The following is a 23,095-nucleotide window of genomic DNA, read 5'->3' as shown; positions in this document are numbered from 1 at the left end:
CATCTATAGTCTCTTGATTTGTTCATTTTAGCCACTCTGACTGGCGTGAGGTGATATCTGAGTGTGGTTTTGATTTGTCTTTCCCTGATGAGGAGCGAGGTTGAGCATCTTTTCATGTGCCTGTTGGCCATCGGGATGTATTCTTTAGAGAAGTGTCTATTCATGTTTTCTGCCCATTTCTTAACTGGATTATTTGTTTTTTGGGTGTGGACTGTGGTGAGCTTTTTATAGATTTTGGATACTAGCCCTTTGTCTGATATGGCATTTGCAACTATCTTTTCCCATTCCATTGGTTGCCTTTTAGTGTTGTTGACTGTTTCCTTGGCAGTGCAGAAGCTTTTAATCTTCATGAGGTCCCAATTGTTCATTTCTGATTTTAATTCCCTTTTAGTTCCCTTTTAGTTCCCTTAATTGCCTTTGGGGATGTGTCAAGTAAGAAATTACTGCAGCTGAGGTCAGAGAGGTTTTTTTTTCCTGCTTTCCCTCCAGGGTTTTGACAGTTTCTTGTCTCACATTGAGGTCCTTTATCCATTTTGAGTTTATTTTTGTAAATTGTGTAAGAAAGTGTTCTAGTTTCATCCTTCTGCATGTTGCTGCCCAGTTCTCTCAGCACCATTTGTTAAAGAGACTGTATTTTTTCCATTGGATATTCTTTCCTGCTTTGTCAAACATTAGTTGGCCATACTTTTGCGGGCCGGATTCTGGAGTCTCTATTCTATTACATTGGTCTATGTGTCTGTTTTTGTGCCAATACCATGCTGTCTTGATGATTACAGCTTTGTAGTAGAGGCTGAACTCTGGGAGTGTGATGCCTCACGCTTTGGTCTTCTTCTTCAATATTACTTTGGCTATTCAGGGTCTTTTGTGGTTCCAACTTTTAGGACTGCTTGTTGTAGCTTCGAGAAGAACGCTGGTCCAATTTTGATTGGGATTGCATTGAATGTGTAGATAGCTTTGCGTAGTATTGACATTTTAACAATATTTATTCTTCCAAAACATGAGAATGGAATGTTTTTCCATTCCTTTGGGTCTTCTTAAATTTTCTTCATAAGCTCTCTATAGTTTTCAGCATACAGATCTTTTACATCTTTGATTAGGTTTATTCCTAGGTATTTTATGATTCTTGGTGCAATTGTGAATGGGATCAGTTTCTTTATTTGTCTTTCTGTTTCTTCATTGTTAGTGTATAAGAACGCAACTGATTTCTGTACATTAATTTTGTATCCTGTGACTTTGCTGAATTCATTTGTCAGTTCTAGTAGACTTTTGGTGGAGTCTATCAGGTTTTCCATGTATAATATCATGTCATCTGCAAAAAGTGAAAGCTTGACTTCATCTTTGCCAATTTTGATGCCTTTGATTTCCTTTTGTTGTCTGATTGCTGATGCTAGCACTTCCAACACTATGTTAAATAACAGCAGTGAGAGTGGACATCCCTGTCTTGTTCCTGATCTCAGGGGGAAAGCTCTCAGTTTTTCCCCGTTGAGGATGATATTAGCTGTGGGCTTTTCATAAACAGCCTTCATGATGTTTATGTTCCTTCTATCCTGACTTTCTTGAAGGTTTTTATTAAGAAAGGATGCTGAATTTTCTCAAATGCTTTTTCTGCATCTATTGACAGGACCATATGGTTCTTAACTTTTTATTTATAATGTGATGTATCACCTTGACTCATTTGTGTATGTTGAACCAGCCTTGTAGCCGAGGAATGAATCCCACTTGATCATGATGAATAATTCTTTTTATATGCTGTTGCATTCAATTTGATAGTATATTGTTGAGAATTTTTGCATCCATTTTCATCAGGGATATTGGCCTGTAGTTCCCTTTTTTTGCTGGGTCTCTGTCTGGATTTGGAATCAAAGTAATGCTGGCTTCATAGAATGAGTCTGGAAGGTTTCTTTCCCTTATTTTTTGGAACAGCTTGAGAAGAATAGGTATTATCTCTGCTTTAAATGTCTGGTAGAATTCCCCTGGGAAGCCATCTGGTCCTGGACTCTTCTGTGTTGGGAGATTTTTTTTGATAACTGATTCAATTTCTTTGCTGGTTATGGGTCTGTTCAAGCTTTCTATTTCCTCCCGTTTGGGTTTTGGAAGTGTGTGTGTGCTTAGGAATTTGTCTGTTTCTTGCAAGTTGTCCAATTGTTTGGCATACAATTTTTTATAGTATTCCCTAATAATTGCTTATTTCTGAGTGATTGGTTGTAATAATTCTATTTTCATTAAGGAATTTATCTATTTGGGTCATCTCCCTCTTCTTTTTGAGAAGCCTGGCTAGAGGTTTGTCAAGTTTGTTTATTTTTTCAAAAAAACAACTCTTGGTTTCATTGATCTGCTCTACAGTTTTGTTAGATTCTATATTGTTTATTTATGCTCTGATCTTTATTATTTCTCTTCTTCTGCTGGGTTTGGGGTGTCTTTGCTGTTCTGCTTCTATTTCCTTTAGGTGTGCTGTTAGATTTTGTATTTGGGATTTTTCTTATTTCTTGATACAGGCGTGGATTGCAGTGTATTTTCCTCTCAGGACTGCCTTCACTGCATCCCAAAGTGTTTGGATTGTTGCCTATTCATTGAATTTCATTTGTTTCCATATATTTTTAAATTTCTTCTCTAATTGCCTTGTTGACCCATTCATTCTTCAGTAGGGTGTTCTTTAACCTCCATGTTTTTGGAGGTTTTCCAGACTTTTTCCTGTGCTTGATTTCAAGCTTAATAGCATTGTGGTCTGAAAGTATGCATGGTATGATCTCAATTCTTGTATACTTATGAAGGGCTGTTTTGTGACCCAGTATGTGATCTATCTTAGAGAATGTTCCATGTGCACTCGAGAAGAAAGTATATTCTGTTGCTTTGGAATGCAGAGTTCTAAATATATCTGTCAAGTCCATCTGATCCAATGTATCATTCAGGGCCCTTGTTTTTTTATTGATCCTGTGTCTACTTGATGAGTCCATTGTTGAAAGTAGGGTGTTAAAGTCCCCTGCAATTACCACATTGTTATCAATAAGGTTGCTTATGTTTGTGATTAATAGTTTTATATATTTGGCGGCTTCTGTATTTGACACATAGACATTTATAATTGTTAGCTCTTCCTGATGGATAGACCCTGTAATTATTATATAATGCCCTTCTTCATCTCTTGTTACAGCCTTTAATTTAAAGTCTAGTTTGTCTACGTGTGCCCATTCAACTTTCTTTTGACTTCCAGTAGCATGATAGATACTTCTCCATCTCCTCACTTTCAATTTGAAGGTGTCCTCAGGTCTAAAATGAGTCTCTTGTAGACAGCAAATAGATGGGTCTTGTTTTTTTGTTTTTTTGTTTTTTCCATTCTGATACCCTGTGTCTTTTGGTTGGAGCATTTAATCCATTTACATTCAGTGTTATTATGGAAAGGTATGGGTTTAGAGCCATGATGATGTCTGTAGGTTTCATGCGTGTAGTGATGTCTCTGGTACTTTGTGATCCTTGCAACATTTCACTCACAGAATCCCCTTTAGGGTCTCTTGTAGGGATGGTTTGGTGGTGATTAATTCCTTCAGTTTTTGTTTGTTTGGGAAAACCTTTATCTCTCCTTCTATTCTTAATGACAGATGTGCTGGATATAGTATTCTCAGCTGCATATTTTTTCTGTTCATCACATTGAAGATTTCCTGTCATTCTTTTCTGGACTGCCAAGTTTCAGTAGATAGGTCTGTTACTACTCTAATGTGTCTACCTTTGTAAGTTAGGTCCTGTTCATCCCTAGCTGCTTTCAGAATTCTCTCTTTATCCTTGTATTTTTCCAGTTTCCCTATGATATGTCATGCATATCATAGATCGATATCATAGATCGAATTGAAGATCGATTCAAGTTACATCTGAATGAAGTTATCTTTGCCTCTTGGTTTTCAATGCTTGTTTCCTTACCCAGATCAAGGAAATTCTCAGCTATGATTTGTTTAAGTACACCTTCAGCCCCTTTCTCTCTTCTCCTTTTGGAATTCCTATGATATGGATATTGTTCCGTTTGATTGTATCACTTAGTTCTCTAATTTTCCCCTCATATTCCTGGATTTTTTATCTCCTTTTCTCTCAGCTTCCTCTTTTTCCATAGTTTTATTTTCTAATTCATCTAAAGTCTCCTATGCATCTTCAATCCGTACTATGGCTTCCTCCGTTTTATTTTGCACCTCATTTATATCATTTTTTTAGTTCCTCATGACTATTTCTTAGTCCCTTGATCTCTGTAACAATATATTCTCTGCTGTTCTGTTTGCTTTTTTTCCAAGTCCAGCGATTAATTTTATGACTATTATTCTAAATTCTTGCTCCCTTATATTGTTTAAATCATTTTTGATCAATTCATTAGCTGTCACTACTTTCTGGAGTTTCTTTTGAGGAGAGTTCTTCCATTTTTTCATTTTGGGTAGTCCCTGCAGTAGCTCCAAACTGCAGGACACTTCCCCCATGTTGTCCAGAGTAACATGAGTTGGTGGGCAGGGCCACAGTGAGACCCGATTTCTGCCGCCAGCCCACAGCTGGGGCCACAGTCAGACTGGTGTGTACCTTATCTTCCCTTCTCCCAGGGCAGAACTCACTGTGGAGTGGTGTGGCCCCTGTCTGGGCTACTTGCACACTGCCTGGCTTGTGGTGCTGCTTCAATGGGATCTGGCCAAGGGTATTAGAGTGGTGGATCTGCAAGGTGCGCAGGGGTGGGAGGGACAGCCTTAGCTAGCTTTGCCATCAGTGTTCCCCTTTGGGAGGGCCTTGCAGAACTGGAAGGGAGGCAGGCCTGTCAGAAGGATGGAACCACAGAAGCATAGTGCTGGGCGTTTCCACAGTGCAAGCAACTTTGGTGACAGGAATTGGTTCCCTTTGGAATTTTGGCTGGGAGATGGGAGAGAGAAATGGCGCTTTCCAGTGCCTTTGTTCCCCTGACAAGCTCTGTCCTTCTGAGCCTCAACAACTCTCCCTCTTGGTGTCCTCTCGCTCTCCCCGCTCTCCAAGAGCAGAGCTGTTGACCTTTAACATTTCAGATGTTAAGTCCTGCTGGCTGTCAAAACTCATGCAGTCCAGCCCCTCTGCTTTTGTAAGCCAGACTTTGGGGGCTCTCCCTTGCCTGGAGGGCTGACCCTCCACTGCCCCTGCTCCCCCCCACCAGTCCGTGTAGCATGCACCACCTCTCTGCCCTTCCTACCCTGTTCTGTGGGCCTCTTGTCTATGCTTGGCTCCAGAGAGTTCATTCTGCTAGTCTCCTGGTGGCTTCCTGGGTTATTTTCATTGATGTGGGTGGAATCTAAGCAATCAGCAAGACGAGGTGAGCCCAACATCCTCCTACGCCGCTATGTTCCATCTCAGGCTTACCTCTTGCAACTATATAAAAAAGTAGTAGGGAAGCAAGAGCATTTCTAGCCTACCCACAGGAGACCTTTTATAATGGGATTGTGCTCAATGAACAGGAAAGGAGACAAAATGTTGGAAAACACTTCTAGATTATAATAAAACACATCTCACCCAATCCCAAACCAAAATAATTATAATATTTTAAATTGTTGCTTATTAAACTGAAGGAAAAAGTTGCACCTCAGTTTGATTTGTTTTGCTATACCCTGATGTAACAGTAGGGTTGAGGGTTTTATCAGAAGAGAAGTAGTGTACACTGGATAGATGTGGGGCTTAACAGCTAAACTGAATCTGTTCAAATCTCTGTCTTGTGACTAGCTAGCATTGCCATTGTTATGCCTCAGTTCCCTGATGTTTAAAGTGGGACATTAGCTCCTCCTCATAGGCTATGTTGAAGATGAAATGAGTAAGTGTACATGTAGCACATACAACACCGTGGGGCACAGAAGGAGTAAGCAATAAAATCAACTTTTTTTATCATTATTATCATATCAGAATGGACCTTAGTGTTTGTATGACCATTTTTACTATTACTTGGGTTTATATTGACCTTCATCATATTATATTCATTGAAAACAGGTATTTTATAAAACTGTAAGTAGGTTATCATCTCATTGCTATTCTTAAATATGTACGGTTATACTTGCACAGGAAAATTTCTGAAAACAAATATATGTTTGACAGTAAAAGTGCTTATCCAAACTTTAAGGTTTCTAATTTTTTTTTTCCTTATCCTACATTTTAAGATTTTTATCTACAATAAAGTTGTCTTGGTTTTGGCAGCAAAGAAAGTGATATGAATAAACAAATATCTTCAAATATTTTCATAGAAAATGGGTTCAATGTCAGAATGGGGAGCATCCCTAAGTCAAAGGAAATAGGTAAAACGATGGTCCCAGAAGTAATAAATCTACCACATGACAGTCCCGAGTGGGCAGCTTTACAGACACTAAAGATGCCTAGGGAAAGGGCAAGCATGTCACTCAAATAAACCTTACATTCCACAGTCCTAGGATGTCTCTACTCCTTAGGATTTAGTGAATGTCATGAGAGGAAAGGACTTTCATAACATGTTTCTTTATTCCTGCTCCAAATAAAGCTCCTTGAACTGAAAGCAGGCTCAGGGATTTCACCTCCCAGTTACCCAAGCAAGGAACACACAGGGGATGGAAAAGGGCAGAGTGCATGATGTTGCCCAGTGCTCAGCCCACAGCTTCCAGAGGGGAGATGTTTCAACAGTGGGATTCAGGGGGAAGTTTAGTCACAGGTTCCTTCAGCCTAGGGCCCAGGGCAACCAACACATGTGGATTAAAACACATCTGAAGTACCTTCCTTGTGCAACTAAAATAGTGAAAGTGAAGGAAAATATACACATGCCCAGTATTTGTAATACAAATAAAATCCAAGATCAAAATGGGATGAACTCCTAAACCAATCTAGAGATTTGGGTGCTAGTCTGGACACAGAAAAAAGAACTCCTTGCAGTCACTGTTGTCTCTCATCAGGATGGCACAGATTAGGTTCTGGATGTATAAGCCTAGATGACTAACAGTGTGAACGAAAGACAGAAAATTAGGCCTGGACAAAGGGAAGATGTTTCATGTTCAGGAAACAGGAGACATTGTTTTGGGCTAGTTGGTAGCTGGGAACTTCAAGACTGAATAAATATGGGGTAAAAAGTATTTGAAAATAGTATCTACTGATTGTTTTAGTGCTCTCTACATCATAATTCATAATTTGAACCTCTAACCTCTAATGTGACTGTATTTGGAGACAAGGCCTAAAAGGAGGTATTTAAGGTTAATTGAGGTTATAGGGGACCTAATCCAATAGTACTAGTGTTCTTATAAGAAGAGGAAGAGAAACTAAACTTCTCCCTATAAAAGTACACATACACAGAGGATAGACATCAATATAAAAGGATTACTATAAGTAACTAGAAAATGCCTGAAAGCTTTGGCCTATACAACAAATCCACCCCCTTCCCTCACTTCCATGAAACTTCCTACACTAAAACAAGTTCCCTAATTGGGACTTTCACACCTGGAATTCTGACTCTGATTACTAGGTGGCATCTTTCTCCATTTTCTACAGGTTGTTTTCTCCCAATTGAAAAGGTCCTATTTTTATAAACAGGAACAAAACTCTTTCTCAAAGCTAATTATTAAACACTAAGTACTGAGTGGTCACAACTCTCTTTGAAAATTTTGTATTTATAAAACAACTGAGAGGATATATGTAGTTTCCTTTCACACTTACTCCTGCATCTATATCTCATTTATTTATTATTGTGTATTGGGTGTTTACTACATGGTTGGCATTGTCAGTCCAATTCCATATCTGCATCCCACATCTTCCACCCCTTTATCTCTAGACCTACATTAAGCGGAAATGCTCACAAGGAAGGTATATGCATGTTAGTGCTCACCCATGTTAAATGATTCAAACAAATTCATTCCATGTATCTCTAGTCCAAGCTTCTGGTTGAGTCCTGGAAACACAGGATCTAAACAGGAAATTATGTGCTTGAGTAGGGGGAGGTGCTACCTTGGGAAACTGAAAGACCTCATAATCCATACTTCTGTCCTCTTGCATAGCAGTAGTGATATACTACCTCCTCCTGATAGGACCTCATTCATAGAGGGAAGGGCAAGGAAAAATTGTGTGGTTTCAGTCTGGGTTGTCTTGGGCAAGAACTGGAGGTCTTACTTTTTCTTTAGCTCTTCACAAGGTCATAATGGTGGATTTCAGAACTGTTTTTTTTTTTCTGTCTGGGTAAGGATTGTACCAGATGAAACTGGATTGAACTCCCATAACAGAAAGCACATCAAAGGACTCAGAAGCCAACCTAAAGGGGCCCCCACATCTGAAGTTAGAACAATTTGAGCATCAAAAACATGAATGAGTGCAATGGATTAAAATGCATCAAAGATAGAAACATCTGTAAACACATGATGATACTCTATAAACAGTGAATAAAACCAACTCACAGCTCACCTTTGGAGGATACTAAGGAAACAACACGTTTTAAATTGAAAATACTGCAGAAGAATTAAACATTCATCCTTCCTTTCCTGTTATACCATACCTCAGTGGATCTAGTAGTTGATGAGGGGAAGTTTCTTTTATAGTAGAATTTGAGTAAATAAATACAGAAGTAATCATAAAATTAAATTATCACCTTTTGCAACATTTAATGAAATGCAGATCTCAGCAAAGATCTTCTGAGGCTGCAAAAAACATGAGGTAAGGGGCGACTGGGTGGCTCAGTCACTTAAGCATCCAACTCTCACTTTCGACTCAGGTCACAATCTCATGGTCCTGAGATCAAAGCCTGTGATTGAATGTTGTGTGAGACTCCGCACTGAGCATGGAGTCTGCTTGGGATTCTCTCTCTCGCTCTTTTTGCCCCTCCCCCACTTGCACTCTCTCTCTTTCTCTCTCTGTCAAAATAAATAAATAAACTTTAAAAAATGCAACTTCATCAGTAAAAAGATCTATTAAGCAAATATACTGGAAGTTTTTTTTTTTTATAAAAGAAGGAATAGACCATCTTTAAGTTACAAGAGACTTAACACCTCAGAGAAATCGAAGTTGAAACCATAATGAGATACCACCACTTGCCCACCAGAAAAAAAAAAGTTGGAAAGATGAAAATGTCAAGTGCTGGCAAGGATGTACAGCAAGTAGAACTTTCACACACTACTGATGGGAATATAGACTGAAACAACCACTTCTTAACAGTATCTACTGCTTAGTAGTATCTACTGAGCTTATCATACACATAAGTCTCAGAAATGCATCTCTTAGGTATATGCCAAAAATAAATGAAAATAAATGCACATCCAAAAGCTATGCATAAGAGCATACACAGCCCCATCATTCATGGAAAATCAAAAACTAGAAAAAAAACCAAAGCTCTACAAAAAATACATATATTGGCAAATAGCCACATGTCTTTTCTTTTTATAATTATTGCCTTTTTTTCTTAAATACTCTCTGTATAAGGCACAATCGCTACTGAAGCATAGTTTTTCCCAAAGACATATGGCCCTGTCTGAAAATTACCCAATATGTACTAACATAGCTCAAACATGTCTTTTTATTCTCCCTAAGTGTACTGGTTAGGAGTGTGGGCTCTGAATACAGATAAGGGCCAAAATCGAGTTCTGCCACATACTGTCTGTGTGACTTTGAATATTTTTACTTCACCTTAAAGTCACACAATTGCCTTATCTGTAAAACCAGGATTATGTGATACCACAGAAAACAAAACATTAACAAATATTGCTTTGTGTTTTGTTTTTTTTAAGAGATAAATGGTCATGAATCACAATATGTTAAAAATTCAACTGCAGAAATGTTGAGATAGCTGTTTATCTGTTACCTTGAGAGAAGGAAAGAATATGCCAATGCCTCAGTTTCCTCTTCTGTAAAACTGGACAAAAAATCATCCCTACCTCATGGATTGTTCTTTTAGGAATTTATTGAGTTAATTTACAAAAACACTTTAGAACAGTGTTAGGCATACAATAAGAGCTCAATAAAAATGAGGTGTTTTTTTTTATCTTTTTAAATATTTATTTATTTTTGAGACAGTGAGAGACAGCATGAATGGGGGAGGGTCAGAGAGAAAGGGAGACACAGAATCCGAAACAGGCTCCAGGCTCTGAGCTGTCAGCACAGAGCCCGATGCGGGGCTCAAACTCACGGACCACAAGATCATGACCTGAGCTGAAGTCGGACACTTAACCGACTGAGCCACCCAGGCACCCCAAAAATGAGATGTTTTTAACAAAAACTAACAAGTTGAAATTTTCAAGTTTCAAAGATTAATAATCCTATGCCTGAATACTACTCATCAACTGATGGTTTTAAATCACTAACTTTCACTATAATCACTGTAGGATACCTAACTTACCATGAAAATGTTGCAAAAGTGTTTGGAACAACTGATCTCAGGAAACGGCACCACCATTTCTACATGTGGTCAAACAAAAAGCCAAGGGCTCATGCAGGATCATGTCTTATCTTTACATACCTCCAACCATAGCCACTGCAGGCCCTGCCTGTGCTATCTACAACACACCCTGTCTAGGGCCACCCCAGACTCCTGTACACTACTGCAGCATTTGGACAATCCACCTTCATTCCACCTCTGCCCTTCTCCACTGTTCATGCTCTCTATCTCTAAAATAATAATGATGCTACTACTACTACTACTAATAAAACAGAATATATAAAATCTCTCAAAAGTCAATAAGAAACCAATAAAGTAGGATTTATTCCTGGGATGGGAGGGCAGTTCAATACTCACAAAGCAGTGTGATACATTACATCAATAAGAGAAAGAAAAAAAAAACATATGATCCTTTCAATCGGTGCAGAAAAAGCATTTGACAAAGTACAACATCCATTCATGATAAAAACCCTCAACAAAGTAGGTTCAGAGGGAATATACATCAACATAACAAAGGCCACATATGAAAAACCCATAGCAAGCATCATTCCCAATGGGGAAAAACTGACAGCTTTCCTCCTAAGGTCAGGAACAAGACAAGGATTTCCATTTTCATCACTTCTATTCTAGCACTGGAAGTCCTAGCTACATAAATCAGACAAGAAAGGGGAATAAAATAAGAGGCATCTAAATTTGTAAGGAAGAATTAAAACTTTCACTATTTGCAGATGTGATGATACTATATATAGAAAACCCTAAAGACTCCAAAAAACTACTAGAACTGATAAATGAACTCAGTAAAGCCACAGGGTACAAAATCAATATAGAGGAATCCGTTGCATTTCTATACACTAATAATGAAGCAACAGAAAGAGAAACAAAGAAGGCAGTCCCATTTACAATTGCACCAAAAAGAATAAAATACTTAGGAATAAATTTAACCAAGGAGTTGAAACTATAAAACATTGATGAAAGAAATTGAAGATTGCACATATAAATGGAAATATATTCCATGCTCATGGATGGGAAGAACAAATATTATTAAATGTCTATATTACCCAAGGCATTCTATAATTTTAATGTAATCCCTATCAGAATACCAACAGCATTTTTCACAAAACAAGAACAAACAATCCCAAAATTTGTGTGGAACCACAAAAGACCCCAAATAGCCAAAGCAATCTTAAAAAGAAAAACAAAGCTGGAGGTATCACAATTCTATACTTCAAGTTATACTACAAAGCTGTAGCAATCAAAACAGTATGGTACTAGCACAAAAATAGACAGATCAATAGAACAGTATAAGAAGCCCTGAAACAAACCCACAGCTATATGGTCAATTAATCTTCAACAAAAGAGGCAAGAATATGCAATAGGAAAAAAGCAGTCTCTTCACCAAATGGTGCTGGGAAAATTGGTCAGCCATATGCAAAAGAATGAAACTGGACAACTTTATCACATATCCCCAAAAATAAACTCAAAATGGATTAAAGACCTAAATGTTAGAGCTGAAACCATAAAGATCCTAGAAGAAAGCTCAGGGAGTAATTTCTCTGACATTGGCCATAGCAATATTTTTCTCCTGAGTCAAGGGAAACAAAAGAAAAACCAAACTCTTGGAAATATATCAAAATAAAAAGCTTCTCTACAAGTAAGGAAACAATCAAGAAAACTAAATAGGAGAAGACATTTGCAAATGACATGTGCAAAAAGGGTTAGTAAACAAAATCTATAAAGAATTCATAAAACTCAACTGTCAATGCTGGCAAGGATGTGGAGAAATGGGAACCCTCTTGCACTGCTGGTGGGAATGTAAACTGGTGCAGCCTGTGTGGAAGACAGTATGGAGACTCTGTAGAAAGTTAAAAATTGAACTACCCTACAATCCAGTAACTACACTACTGGGTGTTTATCCAAAGAATACAAGAACACTAATTTGAAATGATATATGCATCCCTATATTAATCACACCATTATTTACAATAGCTAAACTATGGAAGCAGCCCAAGGGTCCATCAATAAATAAATGGATAAAAAAAGATGTGGCATATACATAAAATGGAATATTATTCAGTCATGAAAAAGAATGGAATCTTGCCATGTGTAACAACATGGATGGAGCTAGAGAGTATAGTGCTAAGTGAAATAAATCAGTCATATTAAGATAAATACCATATGATTTCACTCATATGTGGAATTTAAAAAAAAAAACAAAATAAGTTAACGAAGGGTAAAAAAAGGAGAGACAAAACAAGAAATAGATGCTTAACTATAGAGAAGAAACTGATGGCAACCAGAATTGAGGTGGTGGGTGGAATGGGTGAAATAGATGATGGGGATTAAAAAGTACCCTTATCATAATGAGCACTGAGTAATGTATAGAATTATTGAATCACCAGATTGTATACCTGAAACTAATACAACACTGTATGTTAAGTATACTGGAATAAAAATTAAAATCTTTAAAGAACTCAATAAGAAACCATCAGACAATCCACTAAATAAATAGACAAATGATTTGAACAGACACTACACCAAAAACTATATACAATAATAGGAAATCACATACGGAACTGTTGAACATTATTAGTCAGTAAAGAAATGTAAATGAAGAGGAGCCAAGATGGCGGAACAGCATGGAAGTTTTTGTGTGTCTCGCATCTGTGAAATACAGCCAGACCAACCCTAAACCATCATACACACCTAGAACACTAACTGGAGGATTAAGACAACAATCTGCACAACCTGAACCACAGAATTCAGCAGGTACGCAGTGCAGAGAAGTGAACTTGGAGAGTGAGAAGGTGCAGGAAGGTGCTTTTGTGAGCAGAAAGAGGATGGAGACTTGGGGGGGTGTAGAATACAGGAAAAGCATACCTCCCCAAAAGCAGCTGGAGAGAAAGTGGAAAATTGAAAATAACTGCAGGGACTAAACTAAAAAGGGAGAAAGGAGAAAAGAGAAAGGAGACGGTTAAAATTCCATTAAGACTGTAAACAAGGGGAGCACAGTCTGCAACTCTGCAGCTCGATACCTGGCAGTGCTCTGGTGGGAAGGGCGAATCCCCAGGAACAGAGTGGGGTCCAGGAGGTTCTCGGGCCACATGGGGAAAAGCGGTTCCACTGCTGGAAGGATATTTGGGAAAGACTGTTGAAGCCACCTGGTCCCAGCAGACCCCAAAATAGCCACATTCGCTGGTGCTGGAACAAGATCGTTAAGGGTGAAGCCTGGTGCCAGATGTGTTTTGTAATTTTCCATGATCCCTGAAAAGCTGCTGCTACACTATCTCACAAACTTTTTCTGGAGCAGGCTGGCACCTGGCCATAGTCTCAGGGCACAGGCAGCAGCAGGGTCCAGCAAGCATTTCTGGGTGCAGCTGGCAATTGGCCATTGTTCATTCAGCCATTGCTCAGTGAGACTGCAGAGGGGCAGAACGGGTCAAAGCCGCAGTCCTTCAGAAGTAAGGGGCCAGGGAAAACAGCCGCATCTGAGACAAAACCCAGGAGAGAGGTACTGCCTGGGGCCTGGTCAAGGAGAGTGAAAAAGAGGGAAGTGGACAAAAACTGAAGACAGAGGACAGGTGCATGATTGCTGATCCAGGAGAACAGACTGGGTAGCTGGGTGGCGCCATTTTCACCGATCCCACGCATTCAAATACGCACCTACAAGCTCTGCAACAATCCACCCCAGTAGGTTAGCAGTGCCATCTAGTGGAGAATGGAGCAGTTACACTGAGCCCCGCCCATTTGGGCCAACTGTGCTTTTCAAGAACACAAGTCTCACTGCCTGCTTAGTTTATGGACAAAAAAGCGCTACATACACTGACTTCTAGGGGAAAATGAAATAATTTCAGTCTAAGTTCAATCTGTTAGCAGGTCCAACTATTCAATTTTCTATCTTTTTTTTTCTCTTTTACACTTCCTTTCTTTTTCTTGAATACAGAAAGAGAAAAATCTCATTTTTATTTTCAATTTTTATTAAAATATTTTATTTAATTTTTATTACTATAATTTTTTACTTTTGTGTACATTTTTTTTTCAAATTCTATTTTACTTCCATTATTTTATTTGAGTCTACTTTGGTGTATTCACCTTTTCAAATTTTCAAACGATTTCCTTTTTTTTCTTTCTTTTTCTTTTTTTCTCTTTTTAGTTTCTTTTCTATTTCTTGAATGCAGGAAGACAAAAACTTCATTTTTACTTTCAATTACTATTAAAAACATTTTTCTTTAATTTTTTTACCATATTTTTTCCTTTTATGGGAATTTTCCAAATTCTATTTACTTCCATCATTTTATTTTAGTCTACTACAGTGTATTCACTTTTCAAATTTTCAAAAGATTTCCATTTTTTCTTTCTTTTTTTATCTTTAATCTTTTTTCTCTTTTTCGTTTCTTTTCTTGAACAGAAAAACATAAAACAAAAAGATTCATATTTATTTTTAATTTTTATTAATTTTCTTTCATTTTTTCCTACTTTATTCTTTACTCTTGTGTATATTTTTTTCAAATTATATTTTACTCCCATCATCTCATTTTAGTCTACTTCAGTGTATTCATTTTTTTTAATTCTCAAATGATTTCCTTTTTTTTCTCTTCCCGCCCTTTTTTTTTCCAATCTGTCAAACCACTTTCAACACCCAGTCAAAAGACACCTAGAATCTAGCATCATTTATTCGATTTGTGTGTGTTTTTAATTTTTTAATTTTAATATATTTTAATTTTAATATTTTTTAATTTTAATTTTTCTACCTCATTAATTTCTTTTCTCCCTTCAAAATGATGAAACTAAGGAACTCACCCCAAAAGAAAGAGCATGAAGAAACGACTGCCAGGGATTTAACCAACACAGATACAAGCAAGATGTCTGAACCAGAATTTAGAATCACGATAATAAGAATATTAGCTGGAGTAAAAAATCTATTAGAATCCCTTTCTGCAGAGATAAAAGAAGTAAAAACTAGTCAGAATGAAAATAAAAATGCTATAACTGAGCTGCAATCACGGATGGATGCAGCAGAGGCAAGGATGGATGAGGCAGAACAGAGAATCAGTGATATAGAGGACAAACTTATAGAGAATAATGAAGCATAAAAAGAGGGAGATTGAGGCAAAAGAGCACGGTTTAAGAATTAGAGAAATCACTGACTGATTAAAAAGTAACATCAGAATCATAAGGGTCCAAGAAGAGGAAGAGAGAGAAATAGGGGTAGAAGGGTTATGCGAGCAAATCATAGCAGAAAACTTTCGTAAACTGGGGAAAGAAAAAGACATCAAAATCCAGGAAATACAGTGGAGCCCCACTAGATTCAACAAAAACCGACCATCAACCACGCATAAAATAGACAAATTCACAAAATACTCAGGCAAGGAGAGAATCATGAAAGAATCGAGGGAAAAAAAATTCCCTAACCTACAAGGGAAGACAGATCAGGTTTGCAGCAGCCCTATCCACAGAAGCTTGGCAGGTCAGAAAGGAGTGGCAGGATATATTCAATGTGCTGAATCAGAAAAATAGGCAGCCAAGAATTCTCCATCCAGCAAGGCTGTCATTCAAAATAGAAGGAGAGATAAAAAGTTTCCCAGACAAACAAAAATTAAAGGAGTTTGTGACCATTAAACCAGCCCTGCAAGAAATTTTAAGGGGGACTCTCTGAAGAGAGAAAAGAAGAAAATATAAATAAATAAATAAATAAATAAATAAATAAATACCAAAAGCAACAAAGATTAGAAAAGACCAAAGAACACCACCAGAAACTCCAACTCTACAAGCATCATAATGGCAATAAATTCATATCTTTCAGTACTCACTCTAAACATCAATGGCCTCAATGCTCAAATCAAAATACATAGGGTAACAGAATGGATACGAAAACAAGATCCATCTATATGCTGTTTACAATAGACCCACTTTAGACCTAAATACACCTCCAGATTGAAAGTAAGGGGATGGAGAACAATCTATCATGCTAATGGTCAACAAAAGAAAGCCGTAGTAGCCATGCTTATATCAGAGGATCTAGACTTTAAAATAAAGACTGTATCAAGAGATGAAGAAGGACATTATATCATAATCAAGGGGTCTATCCACCAAGAAGACCTAACAATTATAAACATTTATGCACCAAATGTGAAGACATCCAAATATATAAATCAGTTAATCACAAACATCAAGAAACTCATTGATAGTATTACCATAATAGTAGGAGATTTCAACACCCCACTCACAGCAATGGACAAATCATCAAATCAAAAAATCAACAAGGAAACAAAGGCTTTGAATGACACACTGGACCAGATGGACTTAATAGATATATTCAGAACATTTCATCCTAAAGCATCAGAATATACATTCTTCTCCAGTGCACATAGGATGTTCTCCAGAATAGACAATGTACTGGGACACAAATTAGACCTAAATAAGTACAAAAAGATTGAGATCATACCGTCCGTATTTTCAGACCACAACACTATGAAACTCGAAGTCAACCACAAGAAAAAAATTGGAAAGGTAACAAATACTTGGAGACTGAAGAACATCCTACTAAAGAATGAATGGGCTAACGAAGCAGTTAAAGAGGAAATTAAAAAGTATACGGAAGTCAATGAAAATTATAACACCACAGCCCTAAACCTCTGGGACGCAGCAAAGGCGGTCATAAAAGGAAACTATATAGCAATCCAGGCCTTCCTAAAGAAGGAACAAAGATCTCAGATACACAAGCTAACCTTACGCCTTAAGGACCTGGAAAAAAGAACAGCAAATAAAACGCAAAATCAGCAGAAGACAGGAAATAATAAAGATTAAAGAAGAAATTAATGCTATTGAAACCAAAAAAACAAAAACAAAAACAAAAACAGTAGAACAGATCAAAGAAACCAGAAGCTGGTTCTCTGAAAGAATTAACAAAATTGATAAACCACTAGCCAGGTTGATCAAAAAAGAAAAAGGAAAGGGCCCAAATAAATAAAATCAAGAATGAAAGAGGAAAGATCACAACCAACACAACAGATATAAAAACAATAAAAGAATGTTATGAGCAATTATATGCCAATAAAATGGGTAACCTGGAAGAAATGGACAAATTCCTAGGAACATATACACTACCAAAACTGAAACAGGAAGAAATAGAAAATTTGGACAGACCCATAACCAGTAAGGAAATCGAATTAGTAATCAAAAATCTGCCAAAAAAACAAGAGTCCAGGGCCAGATGGCTTTCCAGGGTAATTCTACCCAACTTTTAAGGAAGAGTTAACACCTATTCTCTTGAAGCTGTTCCAAAAATAGAAATGGAAGGAAAACTTCCAAACTCTTTCTATGAAGCCAGCATTACCTTGATTCCAAAACCAGACAGAGACTCCACTAACAAGGAGAACTATAAACCAATTTCCCTGATGAACATGGATGCAAAAATCCTGAACAAGATATTAGCCAACCGTATCCAACAATACATTAAAAAAAATTTTCACCACGACCAAGCAGGATTTATACCTGGGATGCAGGACTGGGTCAATATCCGCAAAACAATTAATATGATTCATCACATCAATAAAAGGAAGGACAAGAACCATATGATCCTCTCAATAGATGCAGAGAAAGCATTTGACAAAATACAGCATCCTTTCTTGATTAAAACCCTCAAGAAAGTAGGGATAGAAGGAGCATACCTCAAGATCATAAAAGCCATATATGAATGACCCAACGCTAATATCACCCTCAATGGGGAAAAACTGAGAGCTTTCCCCCTAAAGTCAGGAATAAGACAGGGATGTTCACTCTTGCCACTGTTATTCAACATAGTATTGGCAGTCTTAGCCTCTGCAATCAGACAACACAAAGAAATAAAAAGCATGCAAATCAGCCAGGAGGAGGTCAAACTTTCACTCTTTGCAGATGACATGATACTTTATATGGAAAACCCAAAAGATTCCACCAAAAAACTGCTAGAATTGATTCATGAATTCAGCAAAGTTGCAGGATATAAAAGCAATGCACAGAAATCAGTTGCATTCCTATACACCAACAATGAAGTGGCAGAAAGAGAAATCAAGGAATTTATCCCATTTATAGTTGCATAAAAAACCATAAAATACCTAGGAATAAACCTAACCAAAGAGGTGAAAAATCAATACACTGAAACTATAGAAAGCTGATGAAAGAAATTGAGGAAGACACAAAGAAATGGAAAAAGATTCCATGCTCCTGGATAGGAAAAACAAATATTGTTAAAATGTCAATACTACCCAAATAAATCTACATATTCAATGCAATCCCTATCAAAATAACAGCAGCATTCTTCACAGAGCTAGAACAAATTATTCCAAAATTTGTACAGAACCAGAAAAGATCCCGAATAGCCAAAGTCATCTTGAAAAAGAAAACCAAAGCAGGAGGCATCACAATCCCAGACTTGACGCTTTATTACAAAGCTGTAATCATCAAGACAGTATGGTTCTGGCACAAGAACACTCAGATCAATGGAACATAGAGAGCCCAGAAATTGACCCACAAATGTATGGCCAACTAATCTTTGACAAAGCAGGAAAGAATATCCAATGGAATAAATACAGGCTCTTCAGCAAGTGGGGCTGGGGAAGCTGGATAGTGACATGCAGAAGAATGAACCTGGACCACTTTCTTACACCACACACAAAAATAAACTCAAAATGGATGAAGGAACTGAATGTGAGATGAAACCATTAAAATCCTCGAGGAGAAAGCAGGCAAAAACCTCTTTGATCTTGGCCACAGCAACTTCTTACTCAACACGTCTCTGGAGGCAAGGGAAACAAAAGCAAAAATGAACTATTGGGACCTCATCAAAATAAAAAGCTTCTGCACAGTGAAGGAAAACAATCAGCAAAACTAAAAGTGAACCGACAGAATGGGAGAAGATATTTGCAAATGACATATCAGATAAAGGGTTATTCAAAATCTACAAAGAACTTATCAAACTCAACACCCAAAATCAAATGATCCAGTGAAGAAATGGGCAAAAGATATGAATAGACACTTCTACAAAGAAGACATCCAGATGGCCAACCGACACATGAAAAAATGCTCAACTTCACTCATCATCAGGAAAATACAAATCAAAACCACAATGAGATTCCACCTTATACCTGTCAGAATGGCTAACATTAACAACTCAGGCAACAACAGATGTTGGTGAGGATGCGGAGAAAGAGGATCTCTTTTGCATTGTTGGTGGGAATGCAAGCTGATGCAGCCACTCTGGAAAACAGTATGGAGCTTCCTCAAAAAACTAAAAATAGAACTACCCTACGACCCAGCAATTGCACTACTAGACATTTATCCAAAGAGACAGGTGTGCTGTTTCGAAGGGACACATGAACCCGAATATTTATAGCAGCACTATCAACAATAACCAAAGTATGGAAAGAGCCCAAATGTCCATCGATGGATGAATGGATAAAGAAGGTGTGGTATATATATGCTATGGAGTATACTCGGCAATCAAAAAGAATGAAATCTTGCCAGTTACAACTACGTGGATGGAACTGGAGGGTATTATGCTAAGTAAAATTAGTCAGTCAGAGAAAGACAAAAATCATATGACTTCACTCATATGAGGACCTGAAGAGACAAAAGAGATAAACTAAGGGAAGGGAAACAAAAATAATATAAAAACAGGATGGGGGACAAAACAGAAGAGACTCATAAATATGGAGAACAAACTGAGATTTACAGGAGGGGTTGTGGGAGGGGAGATGGGCTAAATGGGTAAGGGGCACTAAGGAACCTACTCCTGAAATCATTGTTGCACTATATGCTAACTAATTTGGATGTAAATGTAAAACAAATAAAAAATAAAATTTTAAAGGTTCTGGGGAAACTGGACAGTGACATGCAGAAGAATGAAACTAGATCACTTTCTTACACCGTACACAGAAAGAAGTTCAAAATGGATTAAAGACCCAAACGTGAGATAGGAAACCATAAAAATCCTGCAGGAATAAACAGGCAACAACCTCTTTGACCTCGGCTGCATCAACTTCTTACTAGATGTGTCTCTGGAGGTAAGGAAATAAAAGCAGAAATTAACAATTGGGACCTCATCAGGATCCAAACTGAAAAAAAAATAGATCCATAACTATGTTTAAAATAAATATGGTCATGTTATTAAAAAAAAAAGAAATGTAAATGAAAACTACAATTGATACCACTACATCCTAGTGATAATGACTGAAATTAAAGACTGACTATACCGAATGTTGGCAGAGTTGTAGAAATGGAACTCTCATATACTCCTGGTGGGAATCAAAAATGTTGAGACCAGTTTGGCAGTTTCTTAACAATGTTAACTTAAATCTACCACATGATACAGCTATTGCACTCTTACAATTTGAGAGAAAGAAAGCATACATCCATAGAAAGACTAATACACAAATGCTTATAGCATCTTTATTTTAAAAATTCCTAAATTGAAAATACTCAAGTGCCCATCAAAATCTGGATGGATAAAACAAATTGTGGTATATCCATATAATGGACTACTACTTAGCAATAAAAAAAAATCAATCATGCAACATCATGGAAAAATCTAAGAGTAAATAGCAGAAAATAAGAAGCCAGACATAAAATGAATATATTCTGCATGATTCCACTATATGAAATTATAGGAAATGAAAATTAATCTACTGTGGCAGAGATCAGTGCTCACCTGGAAATATGGAAGAATAGGAAGGACAGGGAGGCTGGATATAGGTAGATAGGAAGATTACAAAGAGGTGGGAAAGAGTTTTTTAGGTGATGGTTATGTTAATTACCTTGAGTGTAATGTTGGTTTCATAATGTATACATATGTAAAAACTAACTAAAACAAATACTTTAAATGTGCACAGTATATTGGATGGCAATTATACCTCAATCGGGAGAATATGTCCCCCTAATATGCTCTTTGTATATTAATGAATCTACACTATGTCTTATCAATTTGGTCCACACTACATATAATTAAATAGAAATAATCATTACTACCTGTTGCAACATCAATCTGATTTTTACAGTCAGAAAAATATATGTAAATGTATTACATGTGCATGTTAAATATAAAGATCCTTCCTCAGTGTAGATAATTCATTGCTTTCAGAGAAAGAAGTCAACACTAAAATGGGACTTGGGGCTACCACACAGCTTGTAGCTGCTGATGAAATGAAATTCCACCTACTAATCCTCTTTCTCATGAGATCAAAATAGCTTCCTTACTTTTAGGCTAGTTTGTGAACTTCACAGGAGCTATTTCACAACATGATTTTATCTTATCCATGAACTTACTTGAGCCAGGAATCAGATCCTAACAAGAATGTGAAGTGTTGGGGTGTCTTGAGGATTACTGCCCTTAAATATGGAGTAGAAATTATAGCAGTCATCAAGACACAGATCCTCAGAACCTGTCTCCTTCAGGCACCTGATATTAGATGGGTTGCTGGCAAGAAGAGCTGCACAGAGACCGATTCAGGGATCACTATGATTTACTGATGCAATTATGTGCCCAACACCACGCTAGGCACTGGATTAATGACAATGACATTGATACAATTGGGTCATGATCATAACAACCACATGTTTTAATGATCTTCTCACCAGGGCTTTTTAAACCACCTTCCTCCTCTATCTCTTAGGCAAAGTTGAAAAGGAATAACAAGTGACCTGAATTCATACAAGCATTCATCATCCATCAGTAACCACTGAGCCATTGGTTTGCTCATGTATATCACTAAATGTTTTCAGTGATCCTGTGGGTTAAGCATTCTCATCACTACTGTACAAAGGGAGTAGCTGGGACTCAGAGATAGTCCTTACCTGTCTTCCCTCTCACCCCTGACTTTTGAGAAAAGCAGCTCCAGGGCAACCCTGGAGCAGGACCCACATTCACTGGGGCTTGGCAAGACCCCAGTGGCTTTACCTATGACACAGCCAAGGCACCAAGCCCCAAAAGGGTAAAGAAGGGACTTGGATCTGGATACTTTTGCCTTCCAACACACCAGAGTGAACCAGCCCCCACCACGGAGACCCACACTCTCAGCTTAATTACAAATACCTGAAGGCTAGACCCTGAAATCCCCACCCGGACACATCTGTCTCAATAAAAAAAAAAAAGTCATCACAATCACCACATTGGCATCAAGTTTCTGTGGAAACAGTGATGCATAGACTTGTCTTCCACACTGGAAATGCCTCTGCACACTCATTCACCCTCTGGACTCTCGCTGAAAGAGGAACACACTGGCATTTCAGGCCACCACGTGGCAAAGCATAATAATTACAGAAACTAGAGTGAGACCAGGGCAAATGGTGGAACTCTGCCCATGTTAATGGAACAAGGAATGTCCCTGATGTGAGGATTTTTCTTTGTTTTAGAGGCAAGAGGGGAGTATTATCAGTACACAGAGCCCAAGGGTACTGACCTAGGTAGGGTTCTTGGAGATGAGCTTGTCCTTGGAAGGTGAAAATGTAAAATAAAAGCCATGATAAGCAGTTAGTCACGTGTGGCAGAAAACTAAGACTATCTATAATATGAACTAATGATATAGAAAAAATGTCATTTGAGAAGTCTCAGAGGTATTTCAAGGAAACAGGACTAGAATTATATAGTCATTTATTAGGCAACAACCTAGTCAATTGACCATACATTGCTCTACCCTAGGAAATTCTTATCCACCATTCCTGATATTTTCTTCTTTTTAAACAAATAATTTATTGTCAAATTGGTATCCATACAACACC

The sequence above is a fragment of the Acinonyx jubatus genome, chromosome X, assembly GCF_027475565.1.
Source record: "Acinonyx jubatus isolate Ajub_Pintada_27869175 chromosome X, VMU_Ajub_asm_v1.0, whole genome shotgun sequence".
Taxonomy (NCBI): Eukaryota; Metazoa; Chordata; class Mammalia; order Carnivora; family Felidae; genus Acinonyx; species Acinonyx jubatus.
This window is presented reverse-complemented; position numbering follows the sequence as displayed.